The sequence below is a fragment of the Podarcis gaigeae genome (assembly GCF_964106915.1).
Source record: "Podarcis gaigeae genome assembly, chromosome: 4".
In the NCBI taxonomy this organism is placed as follows: Eukaryota; Metazoa; Chordata; class Lepidosauria; order Squamata; family Lacertidae; genus Podarcis; species Podarcis gaigeae.
In genome coordinates, this window is record NC_139677.1 from 44,955,815 (window position 1) to 44,977,644 (window position 21,830).

General features: G+C 41.2%; 1 protein-coding gene across 1 annotated transcript in view; it reads left to right on the forward strand.

Moving 5' to 3' along the window:
• The window catches only part of LOC310842517 (uncharacterized protein), a 589,060-nt gene that overhangs the window by 126,451 nt on the left and 440,779 nt on the right, over positions 1-21,830 (forward strand). The window lies entirely within an intron of this gene.

Below are 21,830 nucleotides of genomic sequence, written 5' to 3' on the forward strand. Positions count from 1 at the left end.
TCTACTGAACATATCAATGCACATCACTTTGCATAGTACACATAGCAGCATAAATTTGTGCCAGTCATGCTAGTCATTTTTCATGAACTGCAATATACTTGCTGACCACAGCAAACAGGTACAATACAAATGGAGTGCCCCCCATAACTCTTGCTAGTGGGTGAGAGTGTTGATAGGTTTTATCATGGAAATGAAAATCACTCAAAGTAAAACCATTCATCTATGAATGCCTAGTAACAGATGTGGCAGAAGAATGCACAAGAAGGCCAACCGTGGAAGATTATTATTATCTAATTAATCTATTTATAGGGCGTTTAATCACTGCAGTGCAGTTTCTAGATAGAAGCTCAGTCCCTGCAATTCCCCTCAGCAAAGGACAAGACTCTGCAGTAACAATGAGGAGGCATTACCTCATCCGAATGCCCTCAGTGGTTGAACATACTCCAAGGTCAAGACATGGTTTCCTAGCAACTAATGAGAGCTGATTAATCCTTTTGTGGGTGTGACATATACCACACTGACGTGTGTGATTCTGTACTAGGATATACTATTTGTGTAGTGGCAAGAAAAGCAAGTAACAATTACTAGTTGAAAGACATTGCATACATATGCATAGCAATGGCATCATTAGATGTATAAATAATCATGGGGGAAGTGTGACTTTCCATTTGTCATGTTAACCTGAGGCTGTGCATTTCTAAACTATGCATCTTCCCTTTATGGTGAATGCTCATTATATGATTTCTGAGTTAAAAAGCATTGAACCTGGTAGCTATGAGTAAATTGCCTGAAAATGTGGTGCATTTGCTTTCTGATAAGTTTCTACCACTGGTCTCACAATGGCTTTTCATTTTGCATCTAGAGCTTGAAATTGGCAGTGTGGTTAAAGCCTGGGAAGACAAGCACAGAAGTGGTGGGTGGATCTCTGGTCAAATGTTTATCTTCTGGGTTTATTGTAAAATAAGGAATGTTGGAGAGTGAACAATTGTAAATGTAGTCATCATTGCTAATTCTAAGAAATAATTCTGCAAGTGTATCCTCCCTCTAGGGGAAAAATGAGTTTCTCTCCTGAAGCTTTGGCAAAACTCCATCATTTAGCTTGAGTGCCTAATCTCCCTAAAAGGGGGAGAAAGTTTTGCGAGAAGAATTATGCTTTAGTTTTAGAAAGTTCTCCAGAGGGTAAAATATGGTATTTATAATGCAAGAACTTGCTGTCATCTCTACAGGTTTCAGAAGTGCAGCTTCTTCTGTCAATGTCTAATGAACTGTGTAGTTCCGTATGATTTACCATTCCTGATGCTCCGCTAGGAATGATCAATAATACATTCTGTATCATTTCTTTTACTTCCAAATGCGCACAGCAGGGTAGAGGGAGCCTTATTAGATTGTAGATTAGGGGGTGAGGGATAGAATAAAACTCTCCCCCTTCCCCAAAGCTGACCTGGTTTGATCATTATAGTTCTCGATGGTTATTTAAGAAAAGATCCATTTCTTTCTTCCATCCTTCCTTAATATTCAGTGTGTTATTTCATAGCAGCTCTTATGGGCAAAAAAGGAGGGGGGGGGAAACCCTTCCAAAATATACATAAATGGAAAGGAACTGCAGGCTAAATATTAAATTTGAGATCATTTTACAACTCAATTTAGGCAATAGAAAGGCCCCAAAACAAACTCCCTGAGGCTTTGAAAATGGCAAGAAACAGAGAAGTTTGGCTGAGGCCCAGGCTTAGTACAATGTTGCCCTGCTTCGTCTCTCCTCATTTTTCTGAGACCCTGCATGAAGCTTTCTGTTGTTAGGCATTGATTTTACATTTTCCCTTGCAATTCAGGAAGACTAATGAAATACAGAACTGTCCCCCCCCGAAGAAATGAGCACATATTGCGCTGACGATTGAAGGGGGAAGGTGGAGGAGAGGTATTAATATTACTATATAAAAGACCTGCTCTTTTAAAGAAAAAACCCAGAACGTAGAGTTGTATGTGCCTGTGTTTCTCACTGCAGTGATCGGTTGCTTTTATAAGCCTGTTTTAAAAGTTGCGATTGCAGTTTGAGAAAATTACGCATGTAAAGGTTTGCTTCTGCCAACTTAGAGAGTTAAGTTTGGGGGGGGGCAAATACGCTTGATATTGCCACTTGAGGTTTTCTGGTTCTTCAATCTGAATGGAAAAATGGATTTTAGGAATATGTACCTTTAAACTTGAAATGGTAAGACCCAGTGTGGGACTAGCAACCTCTTGTATGCTTTCTGGTAATCTGCAAGTCGGTCCTTCAAGCTTGTTCATAAATGGTACTACACTCCAGTGAGTTACATTTATTAATTTGAATTTAAGAAGATGACCTGCCCTCCAACACAGGCCTTTTGAGAAAAAAAGTATTGACTGAAATGAACATGCCTACAAATTGTAAAAGACACACAATGTATGCTGACTGCACAGCAAAAATCCGTACAAGACTTTCACTACTCATCCTACACTTTCTTCCTCCATGCATAGAAAATGTATCTAGGAATAGCCTAATATGATCTCTTTGGCTACCTCTCCTCCTATTCCTCAAAATTTATGTATGTCAGACCCAGTGCTTGCTGCTTAACAGAGCATGGCTGTGATGTGGCCCTTGCTAAGAGCGATTCCGATCTACAGTAGGTGGCCATAATGGGATGGGATACCAGGAAATCTGAAACACATTTTGCTGAACCAGAGGAACACAAATGAGAAAGTGGTTTGGTGAGGCTTTGCTAAAGAGATAGATCAGAAGGAAGGGTTTTGAAGAATGAAGGGGCAGAGGCCTGATGTGTGTGGGAGATGGAGAGAATTTTCACAGCACAGGAAACAAAATGCAAAAGGCACAGAGACCACAGAAATCAACAGCAAATGAGCTTGTGCGGATTGAAGACTAGAAGGAGAAGTATGAGAGGGAGATATACACAGTGGGAGAGAAACAAATAGCTTTGTGTGTGTGGATTAGTATATTGAAATCGATATGAAAGCTCATTGGTAGCCAGAGTTAGACTTGAGAACAGAGGTGACATATGAATAACAATAGGAAAGAAAGACGAGAGGAGCAAAATATAGCAAGTGAGAAACATAGCAAGTAGGAATGCCAGCAGGGAAGCTGCCAAAGCCTAGATGAGAAAAATCAAGGGCCCGGACAACTATTTTATCAATAGTTATGGAAGGGAATGGGTAGATAATGGAGAGGCTGAAAGTGAAGTAGGAGGACTATGTGATTGTTCTGGATATGGAAGGAGAAGGATGAATCAAATAGGATTATAGTTTTGTATGCTTCAGTGGTGTAAGAGATGACAGCATCTTTAGCAGTGACCAGTAATTGGTATGAATCAGTGATAGCGTAAGAGGAATGGGTTGAGATGAATGCAGGCCCTCCAAGCAGAAATGTTACCTAAGCTGAAAGAAAGGCTTTGAAAGGAAGTTCATGATGAAGGTGAAAAAAGAAAAGGGCAAGGGAGCTGTCAGCATAAAAGCAAAAGAGATCACCCAAGAAGCAGGCTATGTGGGTGAAAAAGTATCTAGAGAGCTCCATTTCCCCCAAAGGCTATCTGATTTGTGCTGAGGCTCCGAAGAGATTTTAGGAGGCCAAATGAAGAGTGAACGTTGTACAAGCCATCTAACAGGATTATGCATAATTCTCAAATTACTATATAAATAGATGGCAGTTTCTAACATTTTTTGTTTGTTTGTTTATGGTTCCTATTACTCATGTAAATGAATCACTATCTGTGTTAAAGAACAAGGAGGGCTACACCTGTTTTAAAGGCATTTCTTGGCCAACTTTACATAGAATAGCTCAACTTTTCCAATGGGCATCTGCATTTGGTGAGAGGAAAGAATAACAGCAAAAGAACCTACAGAACCATTTCAGCAAATACAGCCTGACATTTTGGGCTCTCTGTCTTTTTCTGTGTATGTGGCACCAGTTATTCACATGTTCATAAAAATACTTGCATGTGAGTCAGGCCGATGGTATTAACATTCAGTGCAGTTGGGGAAAATAAATGTAAAAGGTCTGCTGGAAACGCTCCATTGTAGCTCTTTCTCAGTAGCCTGTCAGACAATGCATAAACCTGTGACCTCTTTTGTACACAATTACAACGTATCTCTTCAATCTAAAGCCAGATAATTACAAGGTTACAGAATCCCCTGGCAGGCTGGAAGAAAGGGTTACTCTCATTTTCTCCTAACGGCACTGGGGTTCTGCCGTGATAGAAAGGTACGTCTGCTTAGTATGTGGGGGAATGGATATGACGGGCTGGGTGTGTCGCTATTGTCACCAATTTGCCAAATGAAAAGGGAAGGCAAATTGTGCAAGCCCTATTGTTCATCTATCCTTCAGTTATTCTTTACAATTAATCTAAAACCAGTTTTCTCATTGTCACAGTGCATGATAGAAATTTTTTGCAGTCTTACAGTCCTTTTGAGATTTTATTTTTATAGAACTCTAGAGTTCAAAGGAACCCCCCCCCCCCGGGTCATCTGGTCCAATCTTCTTTTGAACATCTTGAAATGATGATGATATTTGTATCCCGCCCATCTGACTAGGTTGCCCCAGCCACTCTGGGTGGCTTCTGGCATATACAAAAACATATTAAAACATTAAGCTTTAAAAACTTCCCAATACAGGGCTGTCTTCTAAATGTTATATAGTTATTTATCTCCTTGGCATCTTATGGCGGGTGCCACTACTGAAAAGGCCCTCTGCCTGGTTGCCTCTAACCTCACTTCTTACAGTGAGGGAGCCAACATATTCTGATTAATCAAGCTAGATTTTTTTTTGGGGGGGGGGCAAATTAAATACAAATACAAATGAAGCTACAGATTGTAAGCAACATCTTAAAGGAAGCGCTCTTTCTTTTCTCTCACAAGGGAATACCTGTACTATGATAATGCTTGCTGCATCACACACAAGCATCATCTCCAAAACAAAGTATACCTTTCTTTTAGCCAGATTTTGGTCTATCAATTGACTAAGAGTTCTTGAATTGAGTGACATCCTTATATGTTTCCCATGGGAAGCCATGTTCCAATGCCATCATGTAAGCCAGGGGTCAGCAAACTTTTTCAGCAGGGGGCTGGTCCACTGTCCCTCAGACCTTGTGGGGGGCTAGACTATATGGGGTGTGTGTGAATGAATTCCTATGCCCCACAAATAACCCAGAGATGCATTTTAAATAAAAGCACACATTCTACTCATGGAAAAACATGCTGATTCCCGGACCGTCTACGGGCCAGATTTAGAAGCCGATTGGGCTGGATCCGGCCCCCGGGGTTTAGTTTGCCTACCCATGATGTAAGCCACCTCTCCAAAACCTGTTAAAGCTAGGATGGAGAACCTGTGGCCTGCCACATATTGTTGGACTCCAGCTCCCATCATCCTTAGCCGGTATGGACAAAGCTGAGGAATGATGGGAGTTGTAGTCCAACAATACCTTGTCTGCACCCTTTTCCCGTTTACTAGTGTCTGTTCATGCAGCTTCTAAATGCCAATAATGTGTGGCTCAAGCAGCAGCTGAGATCCAGGTGCTGTATGTACTATATGGACACAGGCTGGCACTCAGCCCTTTTAAACTGTTATTGCAGCTGCATATGTTATGATAAAGGTTTTCAGTGGTGCAGCATGCAGAAGATATTGGATCTAAATTGATTCACAGAGAAGAGGTGTAATATGGAGCTCTGTATAATTTTAACTGCGTGTCAATCACAACCAGTTATCTTACATGGCAATGCATTTTTTGGAGCTGTACAAGGTGGCACAGCAACAATTTCTAAGCAATTAATGTGCTTTCTATGCAGACAAGAATTATCAGTAAGTTCTGATGCCAATCTCTCTTGGCCATTTCACACACACACACACACACACACACACACACACACACACTCCTCCCTGTAAGTCATCTGAATTGATGGCCATCGCTACATTTAGTGGAAATTGAGTTTCATAGTTTTATATATGTGCTGTGTGAAGAAGTACTTTCCCTTTCTGTCTTGAATCTTCCAACCTTCAGCTTTAGTGGATACCTCTGAGCTCTAGTATTATCAAAGAAGGGACCAAAAGATCTCCCTATCTGCTTTCTCCCCACAATTCATATTCTTATACACTTGTCCTCCCTTGTTCACCTCTTTTCTAAACCCCAAAGCTTCAAATGTTGTAACTTTTCCTCATATGGAAGTTGCTTCAACCCCTTGATCATATTGGTTGAGTCCTTTCTAGCACTACAATATTGTTTTTTAGGTGAGATGACCAGAACTATATATAGTATTACAACAGTGGCAGGCCCTGGGGTCCCAGGTTTCAGCAGTGTGCTGAAATTCAGTGATCCCATCTCTCACCTTCCATTCTACATCATTGATGCAGCACCCTTTGCAGTTCCCCCAAGGCTCTGTGCCAAGTGCTTTTGAACAGGTGGCTTCCCTAAATCCGCCTCGGATTAAAAATGTGATTTCAATATAGAGTTGTATAATGGCATTATGATATTGACAGTTTTCTTTTTCAGTCCCTTTCCTGATATGACCCATAACAGGTTTAGGTTAAGGTTTTAATCAATTAACCCCAAATTTGTACCATTCCATCCTTGCACGCTGCAATGTGGTTGATGCAAAGGACTCAATACTGCTTGCAGCAGTGTGGAGAGAGTGGTATAGAGCTTGGGGAAGGATTGTCAGAGAAAGACTGAACAACTTGGCATCTGAACGATGCCCAGTTAAAGTGCTTGAGGCGGTCTCCAGTCTTTCATTTGCTGCCTCCTTGACACCGGGCACAATGGATGCTAAAGTGATTATGATCATACATGCAATCACCCACTGCAGCAGGAATCACCCAGCCTTATTGGGGGCCAGGGGTACATTTGGAAATCTAAAAAATTGTTGCAACCAATGCAAAATATAAATTGCGCAAAGGGAAAACGAGTGACGTTCTGACCCCACACCCCTAAAATCAAGTACAAGCAAGAACAACAACAAAAGCTGCACCAAAATACTGACAAAAAACAACAATTACTCCTTAGGCCACACTAACAGGCAACCCTCAACCAAGCAGAAGAAGAAGCAGGTGAAGCACACAGCAAACAAACAAACAAACAAACAAACAAACAAACAAACAAACAAACATAAAAACAGGAAATACGTCCCACAAGGGCCCCAGAGACATTCTGAGGAAAGGAAGGGCTGGTGGGCTGCTAGCACTTTGCTTCCCACCCAGCCCAGCACTGGTCATGGTTTAAAAAAGCCCCCCTCAAACATGGAGAACACAATGGGGGCATTACAGTGTACACAGTTATTCCACCCCCCTCCAACATCTTTACATCTAAGTAGGGAAAAGCATGGTGTGTGAAGCATCCTTCAAGCACCTTTCCAGAGCCTCCAGGAAAGGTGACCTGAAAGAAGTCTCCAGTTGCAACCAAATGATAATTTAGTAATGATTAATGAATTCATTAATCTGCATCATCTCTAATCCAGACCATCAATTTCATTTGTATATCAAGAGATGAAACCAGGAGTTTGAACCCATGGTAAGTGCAGTCCTGAAGGACAGTCAATTAAAATACATTATTGTATTTTAAAAACCTTGGCATACAACTCTACTTTTTGATTTCAATAGGTAATAAATATGTTTAAGGTGCCTTGGTAGAACAAGATTACTAAGGTAATTGAATTCTGTCTGAAAACAGAAAGTTGCAGAGGGATGGGGGGGTTCTACTATGGTGACTTTCAGGTTCATGAACTTCAGTTTCTGATATGAATGCAATTCTAGTTAAATGAACTGGTAGAAGGTGGTCACTAGAGGCCAAACTTTCTGAATCGTTGGTATGTGCATATATAATACCCTACGGCTGATTAACCTCTGAAAGTGGCTTGTTAAATGCTCCATTACCTGATTTGTGTGCACACAGCATCCCATAAAGTTGCTAGTATGAATGAAAAGTAAAGCTTGCTAAATTCAGGTTTACTGTGCTTTATGATACAAGAATGCATGTTATTCACCAGCAAAGGTTGTGTGAATCTAAAATAATAAATAATAGAATCATAGAGTTGGAAGATACCCCAAGGGTCATCTAACCCAACCCCTTGCAATGCAGGAATCTCAACTAGATCATACATGAGAAATGGATTTAGTAAGTCTCTTCCTAAAGTTGAATGTTCTGTTAGTGAAACTGAATTCTTGCTATTTGGTGCATGTGAAATTATGTCCTTTTGAATTATAGATTTATAGGTACTATCAAAAATTCCCTTCTCCAGTGGAGGGAAAGAAGTAGAGAAAGCCTTCTAGAAGGGGAAACTCCAGACAACCTGGAGGTTCAGCCCACTAACAGTACAGAGTCATCTTTCCTTCTCACTGGGTCATGGGTTGGACATGGACAGGCTCTATGATTCCCAAAATCAAAACAGTGTGTTAACTGTTCACCCACCTGGAAGTGGAGTCCATCTGGGCTCCTTGGGGAGAGAGGGGGAGGATATAAATTCAATAAATAAGACGGTAAATGTGATCCCCTTCTACATTTACTTTCCCCATAATACATTTGCAGCTGTATTTCATATGCTACTTTCACTCACATTCCCTCCCTGGCAAGAATGGTTTCTAAACCCATATATGAATTCTCATAAACTAGCCCAGCTTTCTCATTCACCTTTCATCACAGACCTCTATTTTATTCCTCAGTCTTCTCCTTCCTTTGTATTTCTGCTTACATTTCCCTTTCTCACACAACCCTAGCTTAGCTATTTGGTGCCTGTGAGTACTGGACATGTGAAGGGGTTCTGTACAATGTCCATGACTAGCCGTGCTCCTGCTGGTGCACATTTGGAATCAGACTGGAGACGGCTTGCATGCCTGTGGAAGAACACATGCACCGTTCCCTCCACAGGGTTGTGAAACTTGGTTTACCAGGCTTTGCATCCGGAATTAGGGAGCCCCATACAAGTTCAACTGTATGTGCATGGGGCCCCCTTTAGGCTAGCTGGACATGTTCTAGGGAGTCCCCTCCTGGATTATTTAGAGCCATTCCAACCTGGATTCAGGCCTGGCTATCTAAGGTGATAGACACAATGATGCACCTCCCCGTTCCAGGTACGGAAGCTGAACAACACTGGGATAGCATCTCCCACTACACCAAAGGCAGTGAGTCAGTTGAAGCCCCTCAGAAGAAACCCTCCAGCAACAGAGGGAAATTGCTGAGAGAAGGGCCTCAGGGGAAACAGCTGGGGGCTGCTGCTGTTGCTCCCCAACAACAACTGTACCCTGGTGCAGTTGCCTCACTAGTGAATGGAAGGGCCAACCATGATAACTGCCACTGCTTGCATGCCTAGTATCCGAGGTCACAATGGCTGCAGTCTATTTCCACTGTTGGGAGCAGTATGCTTTTGAATGCCAGTTGCTGGGAATCACAAGTGGGAAGAATGATGTTATGCTCAGATCCCGCGGGCATCTGGTTGAGATCTGGACTAGATTGTCCTTTGACCTGATCCAGCAGTCTCTACTGATGTTCTTACTTCCCCCTTCCATGTTGGTAAATTTAACTGATTCTTTGACACTGATATATCTACATGTGTGTATAGCCTTTTCTTTCACTTCAGGCTAATTTACATTTCTCCCCCCTGTAAACCAATGAGCAGCAAAAAAGCAAGCTGCATCTAGTACTTGACCCCTTTCCATTGAAGGACATTAAAGCCACAGCTTGAGGTTCCTCCATATGCTGTTGCAGGACCTCTTTGCACTGCAGATGACAGTGGGCAGCTGCCTGCTGGGGACTGTTGGGCATTGGGAAGAGGAGGAGGTGGAAAGAGAGTCTCTCATTGACCAACACTTTTATGCCTGAACAAACACAGTTAATTCATTTAAAGAATATAACACCATGCCATTCCCTGAATGATTTCATTTTCTTTGCCGCAATTCTTCGTTCAAGCAGAAATACTTGAATAGTGATTACTGGGTATATTAGTATAATTCATACACTCATTTTGTGCTTTAGAATATCAACATGTTGTTTGACTAAGCAACCTTGTTCCCTATTGTTGTTATTGCAAGGGGGAGGAAGACAGTACATTACAGAATTTTCATAATAAAAAGGCTACACATGATTTCTGAGTGTCACTTTTCCATGCATTAATAAAACCCAAAGGCATGTCTGTTCCTGACTATTTTTATGCTGGCATGCCATAACTTCCCACACTTATAATGAACAAGCATGTTGGGAGTGAAAGCACTATTGGATTTAGTCATATTAAACACTGAAAAGAAAAAAGGGGAATAATTTTTTTTCAAAGCAGTTAGTGATTTGTTTGCATAATTCCTTGGGGAGCAAGAGAGAAGAAAAGGGTAGGAAAACTATATATAATAAGAAGCAAAAAGCATAGCATAATAGGCTTTCAAAAAACCTCCATGTTTGCAGATGCAATTTTGTAGCGATGTTAAATTATAGATGCAAATGCTTGCCTTTAAAATGCCAGGAGGCTTTTTATAATTTCATGTGTGGGGGGGGGGAGGGTGGGTGGGCTGGAGTTAAGTGTAGACATTTGCAAAAATGAAGATCCTGTAAGAAAAAAAAAATCAAATTGACAGTTTGGTAATGCAAACTGTGCACCCTATGTGCATAGTTGAACAGAGGGGGCAAGAAAATATTATTATTTGGATGATGGAATAAATTGCACTGTTTGCTAGCTACCTCCCCAATAAATACATTTGTCATTGCTGACCTCCTGTTTTCTATCCCAATAAATGTATATATGAAAACAACATTCCTATGGCTGAGTCTGGGATGCAGCCAAGTACATCAGGGTTCCTGAAGTCTCACATTTAACACCTATGGGTAGAGCTATTGGGAAAAGAAGTTCTCGCTTGACCTCAAGGGAATATGACTACTGTGTAGCATGGAATAGCTATGGTGCCAGGTAAAGACCATTTGTGAGCCTGTGTAGTGCTTAGAGTGCTGAAAGGGGCTAGGGAGACCTAGGTTCACATACCCACTCAGCTCTGAAGCAAACTGGATGGTCTTGGGCCAGTCTCTCTGTCTGTCAGCCTAACTTACATCACATGATGATTGTAAGGATAGCACTAAGAGAAAGGGGAACCATGTACTTGAGCTCCTTGGAGGAAAGGCGGGATAGAAATGCAACTGAGAGAGAAAAGCAAGAATTTAAGGTTGGCTTAAGGTGAATAAAATATAGACATTTTCTCTCGCAAATATATTCCCACCATATCCCTTGCATAATCTCTCTGGTGCTTTGTTCTGGGAGAGAACAAGGATAAATTCTTCCCCCCCTTCAATATACAAATAGATTAGTTAAATGGCATGACAAAACTCTATGATTTAGAGATTAAAGTTCATTTTTTGATGTTGAACTGTGTTTTGAAACAAAGTAGTCTCAACATTTTAGAAGGCCATCAGTGAATACTGTGCTAAAGTTTTAGCATAAACTAGGAAATCTCAACTAGCCAAATCCTTTTGGCTCAACAATGCTAATGTCTTCTTGGAGGTAAGTCCTCACTGAGTTCAATGGGGGATATGTATTTACTTGGGCGTAATCCCATTCAACACAGTGAGGAAATATATGCAGAATCGTAAAGGATGGCATTTACCAAGTGCCATGGACCAGTAGTCTCAAGACCAAGCTGGATAGACCAGATGCTAAATGCATCACTGGCTGCCTGATTTTTTTAATTGCTAAAAGCAAGCATGGGTGATTTCCATCAAGCCCTTGGTGCGCAGGGAGGGGGCTCAACCCTTTTCTACCCTGCTGTGGCCATGATGAAAATCGTGTCCACCCCTGTGGTGGCTATTAGTCCCAGGAGGAAACTTCCATTAATATCTTGAACAATGTATTGATTGTGCTACACTTGAAGAATACAGATCATAAATAAAACAGTGGCAGAAATGTGCAGTAGGCCGACATCGCAAATATTTATTCCAAGGAGTACAAAGCACCAAATCTGGGATATTTTGGGAAGACTTTCTCCATATATATTCCTCTACCTGTGAGTTATGATCTTTGAAAGACAGCCACACATGGCACCACTGTCCGAGGCTGCCTATAACTCAGTTCTATATTTTTTTTTTGTGTGTGTGTGTGGCAGCCCTTCCATTGTGAAATTTTCTCTTCAGGAAGATTTGCTAAGCCTTTTCTACTGTGTTTTAAGTGAACTTTGTAATGAAGCTTTTTATTCAACTGGGGTCTGCTAGAATGGTTTTATTTGATTGGTAGAAATTCATCTGATTGAAAACAATGTACGTACTTACGTTGGACCTGGTAGAGCATGATACTCTGTGATTCTAATTTGATTTCTTCTTTAGTGAATTCTTATTACAATTTTCACTTACTAATTTATTTTAGAAATATCCTACCAACTCAAAATGGATACTTTCAATAAAATAAAATATATATTGTTGGTGCGATATGCATCTCTCTTGGGATACCATTCCATAGTTGTGGCACCGCCATAGGGAAGTCTGTCTCTCTTGTATATACACTATGTACTTTACCTAAAGAGGGAGAATGGAGAGTGACCTCTGCTGATACTCCTAATGCATAGGTAGGTTTCAAAAATGACTTCAATATTTTATTTGCAGCTACTGTAAGAATATAAAATAAATATTAATATACAGCATAGCCAAACATAAAGCCACAAATCATCTGGTTGCCACAACTCAAAGAGGGTGTTGTGCCAAGGTTCACAAAAGGGCAACCAAAATGACCATGGGGCTGGAACATCCTTCTTCGCAATTGAACGTAAGAAGAGCCCTGATGGGTCAGACAAGTGGCCCATGTAGTCCAGTGTCCTGTTCTCACTGTGACCAACCAGTTACCTATGGAAAGCCCCAAAGCAGGAATCTCCCTACTGGTGATTCCCTGCAGCTGGCATTCAGAGGTGACTGCCTCTGGTAATGGAGGTATAACATAGCTAGCTACCATGGCTAGTAGCCATTGATAGCCTTATCTTTAATGAATTGGTCTAATCCCATTTTATAGCCATCCGTGGTGGTAGCCACCACTACATTTTGTGGGAGCAAATTCCACAGTTTAGCTAGGTGCTGTGTACTGCCACCCTAGCACCCAGCCACATTGGATGACCATTGCTCCTACTGTTATAGTACAGTGCTATAGGAGTTCTGGGTCAGAAGGCAGCCTTTGTTCACATAGTTTTATGTGCAAAGGCTCCATCACCACCTACAGCCATGATCATTACAGGAAAGCAAAGGGGTGGGATAAGTTGGCACAACTCCTCTCTCTGCTCACCTGGTGAGAAGCACACCAGCACCAACACCAGAAGAAGACTGTGTGGTCTGTTAATTTCCATTGATACAACTGTCTTGCTGGTGCTTGTTTCTCCTCCCCTCTTCCCTGAGTCTGATGTTTGGGTTTCCCACCCTTTAATCAATGTTCTTAAATAAGACACGTTTCCTAATAATTGCGCACTCTCCATACATAATGAGATAGTTTTGAAGCCTGTGGAACTTGGCAGGAAGTAAGGATCTGTCTGCATTATGAGAGCTGTTTTTTTAAAAAATGTGAAAAGTCTCTCTGATAGTTTAGAAATATTTTTGCTTTTTATGGTGCAAAGCAGTCCTTCTCTCTCAACTGAGTATGAGCACGAATGATAATTTATTTGTACAAAATAAATTGCATGCATAGTTCTCTAAACAAAAACAAAAGTAATTAGCTGCAAATTACATGGTATTGGCAACTGGTGTAGAGTCTTGGTCGGATTTGTTTTATTTTTTAACAGCACTGCATCCCACAGTGCCCTCTTCTGAAATAAATGTGGGACTTTGGCAGAACTGTTTGGAATGGCTGGAAATCAGAGGATCCCTTTAGTTCATTTGACAATATTGTTTCCTTTCCAGCACAGTCTTGGATATAATGTGTACATCTCTGCTGTTATTTATTCAGATGCACGGGCTTTGGTCAGATCATCAGAAAAACAGTTCCAAAGAAGCATCTTGTTCTATCAGGGCCTGGTGTACGCTTGCAGTTACATCTCTTTGCTTCTCCACTCACTAAGATGCTTAGTGACTGGCAGCCAAATGTGTGAACTAATTCAGTGGAGAAACATTCCATTTGAGATATTATATCATTGATGGACCATGCCATTCCTTCTCATTGGAATCACTAAGTGATGAACATGCATATGTAAACCAGACTTTTTAACTGTGTTAAAATGTCATATAGGGGATGTGCATGTCCAGCCAGGAGTTTAGGAAATGGTGGAAGTGCCCCTCTGTCAGACTCTGCTGACAGAAGGGGAGAGGGGCTTCGCTACAGCATCTGCAATGTGCTGAGCAATTGGAAAGTTACCACCAGTAGCAGTGGCATAGTGTGTGGGAGGGCCACAGGGCTGGTTGCCCTGGGTGCAAAATTTGTTAAGGGCCACCCAGTTTCAACACACGGTGCTCCCTCAATACAGCTATGCTCTTCCATCACTGGGTTCCGTTGACAATGGCTTGTCCATGCAAACCAGGAAGTCACCTCTCCAGAACAACTCTTATTTTCTTATCTCTGTGACTGCCATCTCCTGGGTGACGTGGATGCCATTAGGCAGTTGAATGCGCATGTGTACTCTGTCCATTTCATTCCCTCCCTCCCACCCCGCTCTGTGTGGTCCGGGGCACTGGCAACCCATGCCATGCCACTGACCAGTAGTCTTCCTGCTGGTGGCTGTAAGCACAGAGCCATGAAACGAGGTGTTCCACTGTAGAAACAGGCTATGAATCTGCTGGATCCAAAGCTGCACGATTCCCCTGAAAGGCAGTCATTCCAGACCCTAAACTATTCCAGCCCTGTAGCTAGTGTTCCTGCATTGCTTTGAATGGGGAGAAATGAAATGATCTGCCAGACAGAAAAGCTTGATGAAACAGGCTCCATATTCTGCCCTTGGTGACACAAGCCAGCAGGACTTTGCTGTGTCCCAACCCCACTTAGGATTGCTTTGTTCATTGGGCTTGGCTAAGGTGTGGGCAATGAAGAGTATCCAGCAGGATCCATTGTTCAAAGCAGCCATATAGTACATTGTGTTAGTGTAATATGAGGAAGGCCTAAGGAGGCAGTCTTGAGAAGCCCTTAGGTATGAAGTTGTTTCCATTGCATTTACAACTACAGTTACCGCACCCTTATCACAAAGTGCTTTGCCAAAGCGGAGTAAATTTGTTAATCTACAGCAGCAATGGGAACACAAGAGGATTCAGAACTGGGGCGTAGGTGGTTAATCCTTCTCTATAAAAACCACATACTGCATTATTTTTATTTATCACGGGTGCTCTCTTTTATATAATTGATTTTTTAATACATGTCTCATTGCATCAATCTGAACTGGCTATATGGTGATACCACTAGAAAATTATTTTAGAAACTTCCTAGTGCACTTTGCCCTGAGATAACCGTTTCCCATCTGCAACTTTGCTTATTGTATCATGGATTGCTGCTCAAGCTGTTGCTCTTTAAACAATTTTCTTGTTTTCCTACACCCCATGAATAGATTCCTTCCAGTTTACTAATTTACATAAACACTATTGTTTAGGGAAACTGTCAAAATTACTTCAGATATCTTCCATTATATTTATTGTTGTTCTATGTTTTTCCATCTCCATCTATATTTTATTATGAAGGCATGCTTTTACTGTTATGATTTGAAGCATGTCAAAACAGTGCACTCAATTATTGTGAATTGTCATTATCCAATCCTGTGCTCTTCCTGAAGATGGGCCAAGCCTGGAGCAGAAAATACACCATTTAGCACACTGGGATTTTAATATGCGACCCATCTTATAAACCAGGAGTGGGGAGCCTCTGACCCATGGGTCTAATTTGGCTCACCAGTCCTCCGCATCTAGGCCACCAGGCCATTCTGGCCAAGCCACACCTACCTGCTCTATACCTGACTTCAGGTGGTATTATTTTTAGCAGTATAAAGTCATGGGTGGTAATTATGTATTATTCATGGTAATTATGTACCATTATTAAACAATTATGTCTTATTCTCATAATACATAATTACTTCATTAAAAATATGTAATCTATATGCTTCTATGAAACCTTTAAGTATGATTCCTAAGGCAATACTTACACAACAATACACTCTTAAAGACCCTTTATGTTTCCCCCCCACTCCTTATGCTGCCTATTCTCATTACTCTGAAGAAGTAAATAAAAAGCTGTAATTTATTTATTTTTAAAAACTGAAGCTGTCTTTTCTTTACATAGGTACCTTTCAGCTTTTAGCTGCTGCTTTTGCTCTGCTCTGAACTCTTCATCAAATTCATAGGGAAAGTTTGCATGACTCCCTAAGTTTCCCTAAGTTTCCACTCCTTGCCTGGGCATCAATTCTCATTCTTCGGTTGTATCCACAGTACTTTCTACCCTTTGGAAAGTGGTTATGCGTCTGCCAGCACAAGTTATTTACTTTCTTTATGTTTGTGTGTCTGCTGAAACTTGCATGTGGCAATCACCTATGTTTGCACAAATAGCCCCTGGATGCAAAGAGGTTCCATTGCATCTTAGTTACAACAAGTGTTCTTGAAATGTATTATTCCATTTATTCATAGCAGAAATGTTCTGCTCAAGTGAAACAGTTCTATTTGTATACCATTGACTTTAATACTACTAGAATTTCATCCATATTTCAAAGAGATTTAAATCAGTGATAAATTATGATGCCCTTGAACTAAAGTTGAGGTCTCAAATCATAAGAGAGCTTCAAAATTCATCATTTAGTTGTCTGAAATGCAATCTTATTAGCAATTGCCATGTGGCTGGAAAAATGTGAGATGCTATGCTGATAAGGGACAGCAATTTCAGTTGGTTTCCTGAATGTAGTCTATAATTCCTTTTTGGTAATGATTCCCCGCTCCAGGAAACTAGTGCTTTCAGGTGATGGTATTTGGCTTCTTGTTTGTGGAACTGTTTATAAAACATAGAAATGTGCTGAAGCCCAAGATGGGAGCTTGCTAAATATTCAAATGTGAAGTACTATGACAGAGAGCAATCTGCTTTTAATGTCGGATATGTTCTCAAGCCTGAATGTTGTATGTTATGTTTAATGTCGGATATGTTCTCAAGCCTGAATGCCCATCTTGTATCGTATTGTTGGATGCCATATGGGAGACCGGTCATGTGAATGCGTGCAATATATCTTTGGTGAGTGTTGGTCTCTATGACTTCTACCCTGCCAGACCCAATGGCCAATGAAATGGTTTTCATCTCCATTTTCCAGCTGTGCTTCTTTTTCAGCACAGTTCTCAGCCTAGTCCACAGTTCATGCCTTAAATTACTGTACTTCTGGGTAGCAACTGGCACTTGAACAAATGTTGTTTCTCATATATTGGATTAAATCGACACTGTCTGTAATAATCTGGGTAACTCTAGATCAGGCATGGCCAAACTTGGCCCTCCAGCTGTTTTGGGACTACAACTCCCATCATCCCTAGCTAACAGGATCAGTGGTCAGGGATGATGAAAACTGTAGTCCCAAAACAGCTGGAGGGCCAAGTTTGGCCATGCCTGATCTAGATCAATAAAGGGATGCTTAGAATGGTATTGATAAATGGGAGATCATCCCATACAAACATAATTTTCTGAAGGAGACATTGATTTTCCTTGCCAGTGAAGTCCCAAGGACCCCTAGCTGGCCTTCAAATGTCACAAGAAATGGGTTTCTAGATCAAAATGTTTTATTTGCATCTCACTCAGTTCCTTTTCAATAACAGTGGCTGCTCTTAGAAAAAAATGGACCGCAACTACCTCACGGTCTTCCTTTCAATCATGGTCTCTAAGCGTCATAGCCCATTGTTAGGACTGCCATAGAGATCCCACCAAAAGTAGCATTCCTGAAGTGCATTCTCTACCCAGATGTTGTTGGACTACAACTCCTATCATTCCTGGCTATCTCTGCCCATGCTGATGGGAAGTGGAGTACATCTGGAGGGCCACGGCTTCCCAACCCCCACTGTAACATTTACAATATTCTAAGTTATTGTAAGCAGGTAACCATAACTGAAGTATCCAGGTTAATCAGCTTTGCTAATTGAAGCAACTCTTATTTGGGCAACCATAAGGTATAATAGTCTAAACATTCATCAATAGCATTTGTAATTAAAAGCAACCCTGCTCCTTTGAAGAATGGTGAAGCCCCTAACTTATCATGAGAGCTGAAATATTGTTTTGTTATTCACATAGATATTGGGATAAGATATCATGGCAAGAACAGTCCTACTCAATAGCCAATTAATGTATATTGATGCCTGAAGCAGCTGAAATGTTGGAAGTAGCTGTCTGTTTAATACGATTGCATATGTAATTGAACACATTAACATTTGCTATGCTTTGAATTAAGTTCCCTAAATAGAAAGGTAATAGGATACTTAATTTGTTCAGAGACCTTTAGAATATTGTGCCCTTAAGGGAACTGTGTGGGTGTATGCTCTTTTATTCAGGTCAGGAGACCAGGAGCAATACAGTTATCAAAATCTCTCACTCTCCCGCCCCCTGCAACACACTTTGTTTAACATCCAGCCTGATGAAGAGTTTTGGAGAATTTGAAAGCTTGTTCACTCATATATATATATATATATATATATATATGCAGGTTTTGGTGTCCTCGGGTGTCTTCCCGTGTAACAGTTGGGGTGTCTAGGCGACGTTTCGACGAGGTCTCACTCGTCATCTTCAGGCTGGTGCTTTCGGCTTCTTGTTACTGGAACAGAGCGGGATCTCAATGTTTGAGTTCCTATAAATACTGTAGAGGGGGTGTGGTGTCTAGCCTCCAATGTTCTGGGCAGAGAGGAAGTTCCCAGGCTAGTGTGCCTTTTCTTCTTTTGTTCCTTAATTTGTTCCTCCGGATGCTGCACCCCCCTGCAATCCCTACACAGATCTGGCTGACACAAGCCACAAAACCACAGCTCGCCCCTATACACGAAGCCAAGCCAAAGCACAACTAAGTGCAATACAGCCATCTTCTCAGGAAAACTCTTCACAAAGTTCAAGAGGTCAAGACACAAAGACTTTAGCAACTAATCCACACCTAATGACCCACCTAAGTGGTACTCAGGATATCACTCAAGAAATCACTCAAGGTATCTCTCAAGTAATTAAGGAACAAAAGAAGAAAAGGCACACTAGCCTGGGAACTTCCTCTCTGCCCAGAACATTGGAGGCTAGACACCACACCCCCTCTACAGTATTTATAGGAACTCAAACATTGAGATCCCGCTCTGTTCCAGTAACAAGAAGCCGAAAGCACCAGCCTGAAGATGACGAGTGAGACCTCGTCGAAACGTCACCTAGACACCCCAACTTTTACACGGGAAGACACCCGAGGACACCAAAACCTGCATTCCTGTACCCGTGAAAATCTACGAAAGCAAATATATATATATATATATATATATATATATATATATATATATATATATATGTTTGTCCTAATAATTGTCTGACTCCATTTTGGCTTTTTTCTTAAGGACCAACATGGTGTCCTTAGTGTGTGTGTGAGTGTGTGTGTTAGAGAACATACAGTCTAGCTGTTCAGAAGCAGGGTTTTCTACCACCTGAAGATGGGACTTTTGGTGGTATGCAATTAAATAGTTACCCTAGTGCAAATATTAGCAGTAGTGCAGTGGGCTTTCCTTCCCTCCCCAAATCTGCTCTGGAGGGCTGGGAGGAGCCCTAAGAACACATTTAGAGGACATGCTGGAGGAAGAGAAAAGGGAGAATTTTCTGTTGCACAAGGAGAAGCCCTTGCACTACTTGAACATTTACCTTAAGTGATAACTTGCATTCAGCCTTTTAAATTTTGAGGGTTCCATTTCCTCTGACCATTAGGTAATGCTACACAATTTGGTTTCTATCAGCTTTTTACAAAATCTAGTGTGTTGGATGGGATGGAGGCCTCATTCAGCCAAGCCCGGAACAGCTCTGCAGGTCTCTGCAAGTGCCGAGCTGCCTAGTTCACCTGCTGAAAGTATGCATGGGTGAAAGCATCAAAACAAAGCAGTCTGGGTTTAGGGTTAAGCTGGGCCAGGGTCTATGAATCCTGAGCTGGCCTCCTGTCCTCACTTGAGGGCATTGCATCTGATTTTGGCCTGATTAATGGATAGATAAATAAGTACCCCAAAAATAATGCCAGGTAGAATTGGACTACTGGATTGATGGTGGGCACATGGTTTCTTCAGAATGTGTGGCATGCTGTTGCAATCATATTTCCATCCTGCTGCTGGATGTGTGACTACTTAGGAATCCTAATCCCTCCTACTCAAGAAAGTTGGAATATGAATGTAATAAATAGTGTATGGATGAGGGTGGGTGGGGAAGCTAGTCACAATGTCCTCATCAGCAAGTTCCAAATAGTAGAATAGTCAATAACCTGCCTGAGTTCGCCACTCAAGAGCAAAGCTTTGTGGTGCAAAATATGGGTCGTTTTGATATGTTACAGTTTGTTACAGTTACAGGGTAGGCTTTAGGGACAGCTCACGGTGTAGAAAAATAAGCTGATTCTCACTCTGCATTTTTTCATGCAAGAATTTGAGCTTATGCTGGTCAATTAATGACTTTCCTAAGGAGAATGCCAAAGATACTGATAATTTTCTTCCTCAAGTTTACTTTTCAATTGTAAATAGTTTGTGATATTGTTGGATTTCTGATAATAGGGCTAATGCAACCCCATAAATTCCTCCTCTGATAGTAGGTAAAGTTACAGAGTTGGTCCAGGCTATAGTTTGTAAAGAATTTAATTTATGAAGCCATATAAAAAGTGTAACATATTACCTACTTGTAGTTATTCCCACTTGCAACGTTGTAAATTCTTTTTATACACAGCAGCAGCAGTGACTCAAATGTTACCATGTTAGTTCACTATTCTTTCAGAGACACGCAGAAGATTGCTTTTCATTTTCTAAAAATATAGTTCTCTGTCTATTTTTTGAGACACAGCTTGTTTTTAGACTTCAATGTATACTTGGAATAAGATGCAAGCCATCCTCAGGTTTGCACTTTTATGTTCCTGATGAATAAATCCTGTCTAAACAGCAAGGAATGAAGGTTAGGTGCTAAGCAAATATTACCCATTAAATATGTTATGATACTGTCTATGAGGACCTGTGAGAGTGTTGGGAAAAGCCTAGAGCAGCTTTTCCCAACCATGGTCCCCAGACATTTTTGTACTACAACTCCCATCAGGCCCAGCCAGCACAACCCAATGGTCAGGTAAGATGGGAATTGCAGTACAACAGCATCTGGGGATTCAAGATTGGGAAAGACTTGCCTAGAGTACTGACACCAGGACAGACAGACTTAGTGCGGTAACATCTTGAATATTTCTCTCTCTTCATTCCAAAACAAGTGGTTAACTTTATCAGCAGCCATTTGACTTGACATCTCGTTGGATAGCAGTAGACATATAGATGGCAGCCCACACCTGTGCAAGCATGGAGAACTGGACTGAGGTTATATGTCTCAAGGCCATTTGGATAAGCTGCACTGTACTGTAGGATTGTGCCTGTCACGGGAAGGACAACGGTTAATATTTCATTAGCATAGTGAAGAGGAAGGAAGAAAGAGTACTCCATACCCCCCATTTAGTCCATTGACTGTAGTATTAGTTTCCAGGGGCTTCAGAAGAATGGAACAGGAGCAGAGGGCGTATATAAGATTAATTCTCAGATTCAAGATTTGCTATTAGGAACTTTTATGAAGCACAATTTCCCGAATCAAGGAAAAAAAATAAAATCATCTTTTGGACTCAGCTAATTGTTGAGGCAATGTGACTGTAATCATTTTGTCTTTCCATGCTGGGGTTTATTCTAAGAGGTTCTGTGCATCGTGTTTGCCATGCGTTA